At 44.4% G+C, this 15,752-nt stretch overlaps 1 long non-coding RNA gene across 1 annotated transcript in view; it reads right to left on the bottom strand.

Moving 5' to 3' along the window:
- Positions 1 to 5,492: 5,492 nt before the first annotated feature.
- LOC125303770 overlaps positions 5,493 to 15,752 on the bottom strand; it is a 36,928-nt gene continuing 26,668 nt past the window's right edge. The window contains exons 2-3 of the long non-coding RNA XR_007195101.1: positions 7,148 to 7,276; positions 5,493 to 5,535 (exon numbers count right to left, since the gene is read on the bottom strand). This is a non-coding gene — a long non-coding RNA (uncharacterized LOC125303770). The remainder of the gene's footprint in view (positions 5,536 to 7,147; positions 7,277 to 15,752) is intronic.

The raw sequence follows: 15,752 nt of genomic DNA, 5'->3' as shown, positions 1-15,752 counted from the left end.
GATGGCAGAGGGTACAGTATGCTGTTCCACTGGGCACAGGCCCACTGCCTGGAGAAAGGGCCTGCTCTCCCTACCCCTCTCTCTCCCTCTCCCTCTCCCTCTTTCTCTCCCACCCTCCCTCTCACTCCTCTCTCTCTTTCTCTCTCTCTTCTCTCTCCCTCCCTCTCTCTCTTCTCTCTCCCTCCATCTCCCTCTCCCTCTCTCTTCTCTCTCTCCCTCCCTCTCTCTCTCCTCTCTTCTCTCTCTCTCTCTCTCTCTCCTCTCTCTTCTCTCTCTTCTCTCTCTCTCTCCCTCCCTCTCTCTCTCCTCTCTCTCTTCTCTCTCTCCCTCTCTATCTCTCTCTTCTCTCTCCCTCCATTTCCCCTCTCTCTCTCTCTCTTCTATCTCCCTCCCTCTCTCTCTTTCCCTCTCTCTTTTTTCTCTCTCCCTCTCTCTCCCTCTCACTTCTCTCTCCCTCTCTCTTGTCCCTCTCTCTTGTCTTTCTCTCCCTCTCTCTCTCTTTTCTCTCTCCCTCTCTCTCTTTTCTCTCTCTCCCTCTTTCTTCTCTCTCTCCCTCTCTCTCACTTCTCTCTCCCTCTCTCTCTTGTCCCTCTCTCTTGTCTCTCTCTCCCTCTCTCTCTTTTCTCTTTCTCTCCCTCTCTCCCTCCCTCTTTTCTCTTTCTCTGTTGCACTCCTTTCTCACCACCCTCTGTAATTCTCTCTCTCTCTCGCTTTTCTCTGTCTGTTGTCCTCACTGCCCTCTCTAGTGGTGTGTGTGTGTGTGTGTGTGTGTGTGTGTGTGTGTGTGTGTGTGTGTGTGTGTGTGTGTGTGTGTGTGTGTGTGTGGGTGTGTGTGTGTGTGTGTGTGTGTGTGTGTGTGTGTGTGTGTGTGTGTGTGTGTGTGTGTGTGTGTGTGTGTGTGTGTGTGTGTGTGTGTGTGTGTGTGTGTGTCCACAAATCTGTGTGTGATCATTTGCATTGGTGCGGATCTGTGACATGCTCTGGCTGCTCTTTCTGTGTCACTTGTAAACGGGGACTGTGGCGATTCAAGTGAATAATCTTGCTCACGGTGGTTGATCAACTAATCGAATGAGCAAGCACAAACCCTGGGCCTCTCTGCCATGCCCGGAAAAGAGACCGCGATCTCCTGACCGCTTCTGCTGAGAAACAAAATAAAACAGGAACCCCGTCCAGCATTGTAATATATGGACCAACATAAAAAAGTGCAAAAAGCATCTGAATTTGAAATGGAGATAGGAAAGCTCATATTGCAGGGATCAGCTCTGACTATTCATTAGCTGGCGCGGGCCCCTTTGATAACACATCAATGATTCATAAGGTGGGATCTGTAGAGGAGCCACAGCTCTGTTTTCTGTGCCTCCCTATTAACCACACGGGCGCGGCTCTTAATGATGACCTCACTATTAACTAGGGGTGTGAATCTCTCATGTAAAAGACGATACGATTCGCATCTAGATACATGGGCATGATTCGATACAAGAAAAGATACATGTTTTTAAAAAACTATTCAGTACGATTCGATGCGATGCAAGTCAATGCAATTCGATGCAGTTCAAGAATGGAAAGCATTCTGAAAGATTTTTTATCATTTGCTCATGGTGCACATTTTTTATATTTTATATTATCAATTATCATGGTCATGGTTGGCAATTAGTAAAAAAATGTGTGAATATGATTATCTAAACTGAGGTTTGTTTCATATACTGTATTGAAATGAAAAAAGAATAGTCTACATTTCAGTCAAACACAGCAGCCAAATACAACATAAAAATACATTTTTATAGACTTTATAGATCTTTCACAGATTTTCTGAGTTCACAGAGTTATATTGTTTTCATGGAGCTGTAGCCTTGTTGAGGTAAGACAATACCTAAATAAAAGTGCTTAAGAAACTCTTGGCCTTTTCTCATATAGCCTAGCCTACCTACAAGAATAAAATAGGCCTACAAATCAATGAACTCTCTGGGCTTATTTTGTTCCAACAGTAGACCTAATGCAGAAACCTATAATGCCACAAGTCTGAGTGAATATGAACAAAATCATTGGCTAATAATTTGTGCATCGTTTTAGCAGCAAGGGCCAAATTATTATTTAACATTAAGGAAATCCCTTCATCAAAGGTAAGGCTACTCTACAGGCTATCGTTGCTGTTTAGGAATGCTATAAGTGTTTAATTTCGCGCTGGATTTCGAAAAACAAAAGCCGACCGAGTGCAAGTTGTCACATGTTTAAGTTGCAGTAGATGTATGGGTAATGAGGTCATTTGACAACTTTGGTCAATGAATGTAACCAAAAACGAACTGCATTACCCACAATTCCATTACAACCGTATAGTTTCAAAACCGGAAGTGGGATGAACATGCTGCTTGGGGCGTAAATTAGAGTCTGGCGAGCAGAAAAGGTTGTTAACGATTCATAACAAGTAAATCGATATAACGGTTCATTTCGTTTTTTTTCGATCACGGGCTTCGCGTATCGATGTAGCCGTATCTTACACGTTAAAAACGGATACCGATACATATCGGTTAATCTTTACACCCCTACTATTAACCATCCACACGGGCGTGGCTCTTAATGATGACCTCACTACCGAGCCACCATCCACGGTTATCTTCTTTGGCTCTTGCAGATGACCTCACTATTAACCATCCAGAGTGGAGTGCACTGGGGTGCTCTTAATGATGACCTCACTATTAACCATCCAGTGCACGCAGTGCAGGGTGCAATGATGACCTCACTATTAACCATCCACACGGGCGTGGCTCTTAATGATGACCTCACTATTAACCATCCACACGGGCGTGGCTCTTAATGATGACCTCACTATTAACCATCCACACGGGCGTGGCTCTTAATGATGACCTCACAGGCACCGAGCCACCAAACAGACGGCTATCTTCTTTACCACAGCAGAGAGTGCAGAGTCGCCATGACAACACTCTCCAGGGAAACACTGAGTCTTCATTCAACACGAGGTTAACCTCAGTTTCAAATGTAGCATTTAACTGTAGCGCTGCTGCTTCAACCAAGAGCGTGACTCTGCATATCTGCTGTGTGTGTGAGAGCTGTGTCCAGGTGACTGGGTGGCTATGGGTGAGGGTGCGGATCAGGATGAGGAGGAAGGACAGGGTGGGGTGGAGGAGTGTGCCATCTGTGAGCTGCACCTCCGCTGAGCACTACCACCTCCGCTGAGCACTACCACGCACAATCTGCTTTGGAAGTGAATTTGGATGCTCTTCACAGGCACACACCCAAAGTAGCAAACATACACCAACCTGTCACACACACACACACACACACACACACACACACACACACACATAAACAAGCACCACACACAGGTGTCAGGTAACAGTAGAATACTCTGAATAATCTGGAAAAATGAAATAGAGCCGCATAAAATCTATACACGTCTTTTAAAATGCACTCAGTGTAAGCCATCTCGGGATGGCGTCTCGGGATTCTTTTCTGAGCACAGCGTTCTCTCCCCGCCTCTTCCACATCACTTCCTGTGCTTCACTCCGAGCACATGGCATACAATCTGATGCGCACGACTGGCAAGGGGATAACTCAGCTGTGAGGAGCGCGACCCCTGTCCAGGAGTAAGCGTGTCGGGGCTAATTAGCGATGGCTCCTCCAGCAGAGACCAGCCACCGAAACAGTGACTTCCAGTTTCCGACGCCTGACTGGAATATCAATGCCCCCACAGAGCAACTGCCTTTTCTTCTGAAGCTAATTAATGATGAAGATGATCTCATAGAGCTGTGTAGGGCAGGCAACACTGACAACAAATCAGCACACAACAAAACACACACACACACACACACACACACACACACACACACACACACAACTGGCTCTCAGCCAAGAATGCAGCCAACAGTGCTTCATGCGTTCACCTTGGAGGAGAGAGACAATTAAAGCATTGGGCTGCTAGTGTGTTATGACACGGTATACCTCTCCACCAATCACGTGCCTGCACACTGACAGCACCCCCTACAGTAGTGCAATGGCTAATAACCAGAGTTAAGTGCACAACTCAGGAAGGGCAACCATTTCAATATTATGACCCATCTTAAAAAGGTCACTGTGATTTATATAACACAGGCAGTTCCAATATGAGCACCAACACGAGACATATTGTTTTAGACACAGATGCCCTGCAGCAGTTCATTTACACAACTAGCAACGCTGGGAGAGCTGAAATGGACCCCCACACACACACAAATACACACACCCAAACACATGCACAAATACACACACCCAAACACATGCACTGCCCTCCCACCCCCCCCCCACACACACAAATACACACACCCAAACACATGCACTGCCCCCCCACACACACCCAAACACATGCACTGCCCCCGTGTGTCCTTTAGAACACATGATCTGGGGGGGGGGCTAAGTCGCTCTGACAGGCAGATAGCACAGATAGCGCTAGCGCTTACGGAGGCCCGCAGCCTCTCGCCACAGGCACTGACATACTTCCATTGTTTACGCTCACTGCCGACTTGAGCCAAGGAGCTACGCTTACTTACTCACTTAACAAGGCCCAGATGAAGATTCATGCGAGAGACTGCTAAATTGAATAAGACTAATGAGTCCGGATAGCTGTGTGCTTTGGGGATGGGGTGGGGGGTGGGGGTTACAGAATAAGTGAAGTGCCACGCTCTGAAGTCCGTAATGAATGGTCAAGTGCACATTCGAGATCGCACTGATCAAAGGCTGTGGAGAGAGGCTCGTGTGTGAATGTAAATATGCCTCCTTGTGGTGCCTTTGATGTTAAATGAAGGCTGTGTGTGTGTGTGTGTGTGGGGGGGGTATATTTTGACTCACAAAAGACACCAGACTTCTGAACCCATGTCTAGCCAATCCTCAGATGAAAAGAAACCAGAGCTGCATATTAGATCCAAATGGCCGGCCCTCCTCAGACGCACGTATTGCTTTACGAGCTGCCCAAGGTCCTCGGAGAGGCGAGATGGCTGACCACAGATGAATCTCTGTTTGTTTGTCCATCATTCATCCGCTGTTTACAAGCGCACCGTTACTTCCTGGCCCTGCGTAGGTTGTCATGTCCTTGAAGCATTAATCATGAATGACTCTCGTTTGCCTGAGGGCAGCCATGAATATGAAGTCGTCCACTGCAGGTACTCACAGACCGCCCCATGACACCCCCATTAAACTGGTTTGTCTGACTGCATTTCTTCTCTGAGTGATGAACATTAAAATTTAAAGACAGCACTTGTGCTAGCTACACTTGCAGTAGATGTTGACGATTAGCAGTCATGCATTTTGCATGCAGAACTTTGGAGTGATTGACCATTTTGGATTTTGTGTAAAGTGTAATAAACACCAGTGAGAGCTCATGCGTATGCTTGAGCTAAGACTTACAGTATGTCAAACATCTGACATTATGAATATGACTAGTCAAGCCAAATGCATAAACTGTATCTACACACATTATATAGAAGAGTTTTATAATGAATTACTTACCACCAAAGATGTATGGCACCTCACTATATGGAGATGAAACTGCAAAGAAAACAGATTTCATTAGTCACATTTTATCAAAATTAATCAAACACAAAGTGAATTTATGTGTACTAGTTAGTATGTTAATATGTTAGTATTGTTAGTATTAAAGTTAGGCATTTCACTGGCATTATGGATGTGACAAAAAGTCAATTTTCCGTGGAATTGCCCATTACTAAAGGCAGAGCCAGTATAGTATACTTATATTATACTATACTTATACTATATGCTTCTGTGTAGGGTATTACTAAAGTATACTTATACTATACTTATAATATATGCTTCTGTGTAGGGCATTACTAAAGGCAGAGCCAGTATAGTATACTTATACTATACTATACTTATACTATATGCTTCTGTGTAGGGCATTACAAAAGGCAATAGTATACTTATACTATACTATACTTATACTATATACTTCTGTGTAGGGCATTACTAAAGGCAATAGTATACTTATACTATACTATACTTATACTATATACTTCTGTGTAAGGCATTACTAAAGGCAGAGCCTGTATAGTATACTTATACTATACTATACTTATACTATATGCTTCTGTGTAGGGCATTACAAAAGGCAATAGTATACTTATACTATACTATACTTATACTATATACTTCTGTGTAGGGCATTACTAAAGGCAATAGTATACTTATACTATACTATACTTATACTATATGCTTCTGTGTAGGGCATTACTAAAGGCAGAGCCTGACATTTTCATACATTAATAATGCTGACAGTCATGATTGATTTCTCCACATATCGCATGTAATATGAGGGGCTTGAAGTAGATGTTTCCTGCCTCTATTGTACACCATACCCACTATAAAGAAGAGGTCAAAGTCCATAAAGTCTAAAATAAGTAAGCAGTCTGCTAAATGTCTTCTCTGCTTCTTCCACAGCATTTGGTTGTTCTGAAACTTCTACTGCATTGCTGCCCATCAACACAGATGCCAAAGTGAACAGTCCACCCTCAAGCACTGACCCATGTAAATACATACACGATATACCGTATGGACACCGGTCCACGTTCACATTGACCAGCACGTATAGTACTACAGCTCTCTCTCTCTCTCTCTCTCTCTCTCTCTCTCTCTCTCTATATATATATATATATATATATATATATATATATATATATATATATATATAACGTTTATTATACAAACAGCTCTCCCTTCTATCCACAAATCAAGCTTCTAATGTTATGACCTCTGGTCAGAAGTCATCAGTCTACGATCTGAATAGACATTGTGCCTCAGCAGAGCTTTCCCCTGAATGGGCAAGGGTGCTCTAATCTACGGGAGATAGTGGTAATACACTCTGGGCTTGGACAGATCTCTTCCAGAGATGTCCTTTATCTCCCTCCTTTAGTTGGCCATCCTCCGGCTGCTGTCCAGCGAGTGGAAGCTCTCTCCGGGAAAGGATATGAAATTGGCTTTGATAATCGGGGTGCGTTGGCTGCTTTATAGACTAACAGAGAGACTCAGAGCGGGAGAAAGAGAGTTATTCCAATCTTGATGCAATTAAGTCTGACTGTGACACCCGCGACCAACCGCTGTGATAAGAGAGCGAAGGAGAAGGGGACGAGCGCTGAGTCATACTCACACGAGGAGGCCAGCGTCAGGGTGAACGCAGGCAGGAGCAGGACGAGGAGCTGCATGCTGGTCTCTCAGGAACCTCCAGGAGACGTGGACACAACAAAGTCAGAGTGACATGGGCAGGTGGCTGCTGTCCCTGGGACAAGAGAAGAGAAAAGAGGAGAAGCTCAATAAGTCACCTAATGATGTCTAATATCGGCTCAGTGTGGTGAGGAAGTGGAGAGTCTGGGGGACCATGTGACTGCGGGACAGACTGTGTGGTCCAGTTTATAACATGCCTCAACAGAGCGGTCATCATGGGAGAGACAACAGGAAGTCTGCTTTCAACCAGCCTTTGTGATTTGAACATCTGCCCTCTTTAATGCATTAACTCTGTTCAACTCATTAACTGTATCCTGACAGTTTCACTATTTTCCTCTGATAACTTTCCCTACATTTAGACTGCTGTGTGAGTTTAGGCAATCTGCCATGTTTTAATTCATCTTTGAATATGTCCACTCAACACAAGATCATAGATGTAAGATTTGATTTGTTAGACTCTGTGAATATGTCCACTCAACACAAGATCATAGATGTAATATTTGATTTGTTAGACTCTGTGTTACAATCTCAATCAGCGCTGCTATTAGTGGGGATGTATAATATGTTGTTAAATATTTTTTTATTTTTTAAATGTTATGCAGACAACACAGAGGAGGAGAGGGAGGGAGTATCTCATATTTGTGTCAGTCTGACATGTCGTCCACACATCATGCCCTACGGGCGCCAGGGTGGCAGGGGAATCTCCCACGTTGGCGTCAAGTGACTGACAAGCCATCATGTCTGCTGGGTGCAGAACAAGACGCAATAACTGGCCCAGAAGGACAGCCAGACTTGAGAGCCACATTAGCAGACCGCTGAGGGATGAACCCAATGTGACAAGGAACAGCTGCCTCATAAGACACTTGGACGTAGCCCTAGTCCACATGGGTGACAAAGCAGAGGCCACCTGCTGTGACCATAACTGACTGGTGGCTGAGCCCATTCAGGCCGACACTGGACACTGAGGCAGCATGTGGCTGGACTGGGCTGGACTGGACTGGACTGGTGCAAACGATGTGGTGAATATACTGCCAAAGGGTTTCTGTCCAACATTAGCAGGCTAGTTATTCTTCACTCTTAATTCTTAACAGATGAGAAAAAGATTAAGCTGTGTTAAAAGGGCTCTGGCAAATAAGCTGACTATGATGATCCTAAAATATCTAATTTTATTATTAATTTATGACACTGAAAATGTTACGCTCACTCATTATGAAATAAATAATTATAAATGAGCAGGAGATGAGACACCATTTAGGACAGAGATGAGCGCAATAGCCTCAAAGAGCTACCATATCATGTGCTGTAACACAACACTTGAGCTCCAGTCAAGCTGATTTAATGCTTGATGTTTCAAGGCCATATGGGCACAGTTATTCAGAAGCAACAGCTGTTGATTGAGCTGACACACAAACACACATAAACATGGATGCATGTCTGCCCCCCCACACACACACACAGAGCCCCACACAGAGACATACACACACATGAATAGAACTAAATATATAAATAAATGCAACTTTTTAAAAAGCATGTCCCAGCGTGAAGCACGCAGCCCTGCTTAATGTCTGCTGGCGAGCAACACAAAACACAGAGGGGTTTTCATCCACACACTCGTGGTATCCTAGCAACACTTTTCAAAAGAAGCAGTTGTGTGTTGTCAAGCTCTTTTGTGACTGTGGAGTAGAAAAAAAAAACTAAATAGATACGATTTTCTGTCTGGAAGGGCATTGTTGACGGACACCAGGGACAACAGGCAGCAGTGGTCATCAGAGCACCAATTCCATCACTGGTGCTGACCAGCCTGCCCCATGGTCTGCTGTAGCGTGCTCACTTGTAAACATGCATATGGATAGAGGGCTTGCTAGCCTATAAATAGCCTCAAACTAAACATTTTAAAATTCCAAAATGGCTTTGGGATGAGCGTTGAAAAGCATATTCATTCAGAGCTTCTTAGGAGGATTTAGGACCCAAAAATGCGAAGCTGGGAATATAATGGGTATTATACTCTGATAATGGCTGGGCCGGAACAAGCAGACAGCAAACAGACCAACGTCTAGATGTAACAATATTTCCTTCCCTACTCTGCTTTGGCGTCTATTCATCACTTGGCACAGCATGGCGTCAGCGCCCTTCTCAAATCTTACAGCTTTTATGCATTTCATGCTCAGCTACCTCTTTATTTCTTCCTTTGACGACCCACCAAGTTTAACTGACCCCCTTTCCCCCTTTATGATCAACCCCCCCAAACTACCCCCTGCAGCCCCTGCCCCCAACACACACACACACACACACACACACACACACACACACACACACACACACACACACACACACACCCTGCCATCCCCCTCCTTGCTCTAGCCTCACATAATGGGGGCTGCATTTGTATGAGCTTGTCATCTCACATCAACATTCACTGACAAATATGGGGGGTATGAAGTGCAGGGGGGGACCTGGTCTAGGAGTCCCAATCCAACCCCCCTTCCCTCCCCCTCCCATCAGCACAGCTTATCTAAGAGTGAGGCAAGCTAATCCTGGGGGGGTGGCCAGGAAAAAAGGAGTTCCTTAATCATGGAGTAGCTCCGCATGCGCCTCAGTATGCAGGGATGGATTACTGCACGGGCCTACCGGGCCCAGGCCCAGGGGCCCAAGGGGTCAGGGGGCCCTGAAGCCCAAGCCATTGCATGGAATCATTGCCTCAATATCAAAAAATCAGGATATAGGCTATGAATCAGATTGAATTTAGTACTGGCCATCCCCAAAATGCACCAGAATACAGGAAATCACATCAAACAAATGAAAAACCCCCCCTCCCACATATGCGACAATTAGTGGGGGGCCCTTAATACATCTGGGCCCAGGGGCCTGAAAGTTCATAATCCGCCCATGTCAGTATGTGGGATGTTGTCAGGGTTTGGGAAGAGAGAGAGAGAGAGAGAGAGAGAGAGAGAGAGAGGAGAGAGGAGAGAGAAATAAAAAATAAAAAACACCCGCTTGTTTACACAGTAATCCTGTAGAACATGAGCAAGCGCCAGTGAATCATGTCTTTGGTGGGTTTAATTTTGGATGAGTGGGGGTCTGAGCCTTCATGCCCTCTGGCTGGGGAATGCGAGCCAATGCACGTCTGCATGGGTAGCACCAACATGTCAACATAACCAGGAGCTGACCAAATAAACATGTGGGCAAACACATCCACACAGAAGTAAATAGTGTAAATAAATAATAATACAGTGACATCATGTACCAAGTCTTGGCATCATATCACGGCAGAGAAGGGTGAGTGAAATCTGCCGTCTGATCTATTGATTCGACTCTGTGGACAAATCAGTCTTGATATCATTGTTGCTAGTGAAGCTCTGTTAAGTAAGAGGCAGGTATCCGTGCAAGACTATAACAATCTACTAGCTATACGATGCTTCCAAAGTTTCCACCATGCTTCCAAAGTGTCCACCATGCCTTCTTGTGTTTTCTAAAATATAATTAACCATCTTCATGTCAGGAAAGGGATGCACTTCCCAGTAGACCGCCTAACTGAATCTATTAGTCTGGAGCCGCAGACCTCAACTATTGAGCTCAATTAAGACTGAGCTCAAGCAGTGCTGAGACACAACAAACAGCCTTATGGGTTATGCATGGACCCTCCTTTAACTGGAAATGAAATTAAATCGTTTTGATTTCAGCCAAATTACATGAAATATTAATACAAATGGTTGACCCAGACAGATAATACTCACTCCATATTGCAATGAAAGCAAAACGGATAAAAAACATATAAAAGGCTATTTTTGTTTTTATCAGTGATTCAAAAAATAAATGCTGTACTAAAATTAAGTCTAGCATTCCAAAATATAACGTCATGGAGAGTGCCCGACAACAAGCCTCCATTGTGACCGACTTAGCTTCGGTTGGATCATGTCACCAACTGTACTGGGAAGAGGAAGGCACAGAGTCTGGCATGCCCCTGATGTCATTCTCCAGCCAGACAGACAAGTCATGCTCCAATCTCAGCAAAGACCAGTGCTGCTGGTCACTCTCATGTCATTCATTCACACTGACCCTTTGGCCAACACAATGGAGAGGGGGTGAAAGGGGTCATGACCTAGGGTCCGTCCACACATTTACACTCCACTGTCCCATACATATCCACACACACACTGTCCCATACATACTGTACATATCCACACATACACTTCCCCATACATACATATCTACACATTTACACTACACTGCCCCATACATATTTTATGCAGGTGCATGCTTCATAGAGTCCATGGCTATATTCTATCATAACTTAATTAGTTATATTTGCTGCTGTCGAGTCTGAATAATGTTCTTTCAATTTCTCAGTGGGACACTAGCATAGGCAGCTATGTGACTGAACACATTTTCTGAGGTTTTTCAGACAAATGTACCAGATCTGATATGTGTGTAAATCTCATGAACTAGCACATATCATAACCCACTGTGACCTTTACCTGACAAGTTGACCTTTCTTTCCATAAGTCTAAAGCTGCGAGACACTGATAGTAAAGCTCTATGCTAAAGACACTGTAAATCTCCTTTTCAATAAGGACGTAAGAGTAATGACGAGGTCAGGGGGTCAGACATCCCCAATATAAACCACCAGTGTATGCTGCACAGATACGATAACCGTTAATATGCTCCATAGCATACATGCTGTGGAGGATGGGAGAAACAAACTGGAGTAATGTCAGCCTCTGAGTCCCATTAGTGCAACTTGGCTCAGCTTCAGCTGCTCTACATCTTCCTCCTTCTAGTCCCAAGAGTGGAAAGTCCCTTTCCTGTCCACACTTGTCCAGCTGAGGAGTGTTCTGAGAACTCACCCCCCTGCGCCATCTCCTTCAGTAGAGCCCAGCTCTACATTAGAGCCAAGCTACACAGATTCACATGAATAAGATTAAACCAATTCTGGCTTTCACATTACCAAAATATTTTATCACATTATTGGATTTAAAAGTAAATCCGACATTAGGGCACAGATTAATCTAAACCAGAATGCTTAAGCGTGATCATGAATTAGGCAAGAGGGATCGCATTTCATTTGCTTATGGCTGTGTGGGCAGTGTAGTGCTCTGTTGCCCACTGCTGGCTCTGGACATTAGAGGTGTTGAAAAACGTCTGCTGTGTTCAGACTTAAATAAAAGATTGTTTATATCTTACTACTTGTATTTTTGGATGAAAACATAAGTAATATTGAAAACTGTATTCTATTAAAATATAAAGTATCTTAATGCATTCTGTCAAGTTGAATATCCTATATACGTATATGGCTTTAGAAAAGTGTATTTGACGCATCGTGATGCATTGAGATATCAAATTGAATCGAATCGCTGACATGACAATCATAATCGAATCGAATCAGGAGAGCAGGCAAGATTCACACCTCTACTGGACACATAAACAGCTGACAGTGATGACCATGTCATGACTATACTGACCATACTGATGACCATGTCATGACCATACTGATGCAGTGATGACCATGTCATGACCATACTGACCATACTGATGACCATGTCATGACCATACTGATGCAGTGAAATAAAGGAATAGGGATGACCATTCAGATACCACTGTGCTCCTACAATGGATGTGTCCCATTAGTTGAACTTCCTGTGCAGCCCCAAGTGCACACTCTTAAGGTCTCACCCTTCCTGTGCAGCCCCAAGTGCACACTCTCCCAAGTGCACACTCTTAAGGTCTCACCCTTCCTGTGCAGCCCCAAGTGCACACTCTCCCAAGTGCACACTCTCCCAAGTGCACACTCTTAAGGTCTCACCCTTCCTGTGCACCCACAAGTGCACACTCTCCCAAGTGCACACTCTCCCAAATGCACAGCAGGGGGCTGAGAGTTTAAGAGGTAGGAAGCAACGAGGAAGGAAAGCAAATGTGGAGGTGCTGTTGTCCGCCCTCCCAGTGCACCTCCAAAGTAGGCATGTCAAACTGCTCCTTTCAAGGGTGCGAGGGCACAAACTCATGCAATGAGACAACGCTTCACTGTGACTGTGACATTTCCAGGGCGTCAGGCCATGTCTTCACAGAGGCGGGCTCTCTATGGGGGGACCTACTTAGCACCTCATCCCTTTCCCTTTACATACACTTGCACCGCCAGCCACCCTAAATCCTTCAGGCCATTGTTTACCACGCAAATGAGCTGTGCGGATGGAAGCTGCTCTTGAAAAGTAGCGAGCGAAAAGATTAACTCCCTGGACAGGAGGACTGCCATGCTAATGGGGATGTCGCTGAAAGAGCCGCCCCACCGAGGTCGTCCGGGTACGAGGCCGCCCCCGCTACCCCTCCCCACCAATCAACCAGCACCAACCCCCCCCACCCCTCCAACTAAAGAGGGGATGGTCTAATCTCTTAAACCCATCTCTCCACCGTTCCTCTCCTGGCTGCAGGCCAGACCTTGAGATGTGTGCACCTGCAAAGGAGATGGGGGGGGGCAAAACTCTCAAAATCATCAGTGACAGCATTATTACCGTGGAGGACACAGGCACTTTCAATTGATGGCAATGAAGCCTGATGGCTTTCCAAACGCTTTCCAAACGCACCGCTTTGACCGAGGGCTTTGGGACCTGACCAGAGGAGATGAGCAGAGGAGATGAGCAGAGGAGACGACCAGAGGAGACGACCAGAGGAGATGACCAGAGAGATGAGCAGAGGAGATGACCAGAGGAGATGAGGGCCTGATGTAATCTTGAAAGTGAAAATCTATTTCAGCCGTTTGAAAAGGGAACAGTCACAGCTGGGTGTGCGAGTATATGCATAGTGGCAAAACAAGCAAGACATGGAATATTAAACGATGCTTAATTAATATGGATGACTTCCTGGATGGCTGCCTTGCAGACAGAACCCTGACGCGTTCCATTCTTCACTGATATTAAATCACATTGCTTAAGGTTCCCTCTTCTGCTGCTCTTCTGATATTAAATCACATTAAGGTTCCCTCTTTTGCTATTAAATCACATTAAGGTTCCCTCTTCTGTTGCTTTTTTGATATTAAATCACATTAAGGTTCCCTCTTCTGTTGCTTTTTTGATATTAAATCACATTGCTTAAGGTTCCCTCTTCTGCTGCTCATTTGATTCTCAGAGGAGTGCAGCCTGAAGGTGACATTGGGAGTTTTGTACCATTAACTGCACAGATTTCCTTCAGAAGCCATTTTCTGAATTATGAATCAGGGAGACAAAAAACATTTCTGGAAACATGCAAGTATAATGTCATGCAGCTTTATAATGCAGTATAATGTCCTGCAGCTTTATAATGCAGTATAATGTCCTGCAGCTTTATAATGCAGCATAATGTCCTGCAGCTTTATAACGCAGCATAATGTCCTGCAGCTTTATAATGCACAATGCCCTGCAGCTTTATAATGCAGCAGCTTTATAATGCAGTACAATGTCCTGCAGCTTTATAACGCAGCATAATGTCCTGCAGCTTTATAACACAGCATAATGTCCTGCAGCTTTATAATGCAGAATAATGTCCTGCAGCTTTATAACGCAGCATAATGTCCTGCAGCTTTATAATGCAGCAGCTTTATAATGCAGTATAATGTCCTGCAGCTTAATAATGCAGTATAATGTCCTGCAGCTTTCTGCAGCTTTCTAATGCATTATAATGTCCTGCAGCTTTATAACGCAGTATAATGTCCTGCAGCTTTATAACGCAGCATAATGTCATGCAGCTTTATAATGCACAATGTCCTGCAGCTTTATAATGCAGCAGCTTTATAATGCAGTATAATGTCCTGCAGCTTTATAATGCACAATGTCCTGCAGCTTTATAATGCAGCAGCTTTATAATGCAGTATAATGTCCTGCAGCTTTATAATGCACAATGTCCTGCAGCTTTATAATGCAGCAGCTTTATAATGCAGTATAATGTCCTGCAGCTTTATAATGCAGCAGCTTTATAATGTAGTATAATGTCCTGCAGCTTTATAATGCAGTATAATGTCCTGCAGCTTTATAATGCAGCATAATGTCCTGCATGCAGTATAATGTCCTGCAGCTTTTGCCCACGCTGCATCTTATCTGTGTCACTAAATGTACGATCTGTATGGTTGGCCCCGTGAACCAGGCTGGGTCACTAAATGTACAGTTGGCCCCATCACCCAGGGTTCATTCAAATTTGGGGCTCATGTGATTATTGAACTGTGTGTATTAGAGTATTAGAGTATTAGAGGTGATAGATCAGACCCATCACATTCTGAAAATCCCAAACATGTTGGAAATGGCCCCCTTTGATTTGCACTTCTCAAGAAACCTGACAGAAATTACAGGAAAGCCATCGACAAAATAAATGAGCACATATTACACAAGTCAATACAAAGAGCACACACATGAACCGCCCGGGTAGCCTGTGGCCTATTTTAGACACCCTGCTTACATTTTGAAGATATGCACTTTCATAGCTATTTCTGTGCCTGTGCTGTTTATTTCAGTCCTTTCAGAGGTGCGACTTCACAAGATTACCATGGCACCATGATGAATAGTGCAATCACT

This window comes from Alosa alosa, chromosome 11, assembly GCF_017589495.1.
Source record: "Alosa alosa isolate M-15738 ecotype Scorff River chromosome 11, AALO_Geno_1.1, whole genome shotgun sequence".
NCBI lineage: Eukaryota > Metazoa > Chordata > Actinopteri > Clupeiformes > Clupeidae > Alosa > Alosa alosa.
This window is presented reverse-complemented; position numbering and strand designations above follow the sequence as displayed.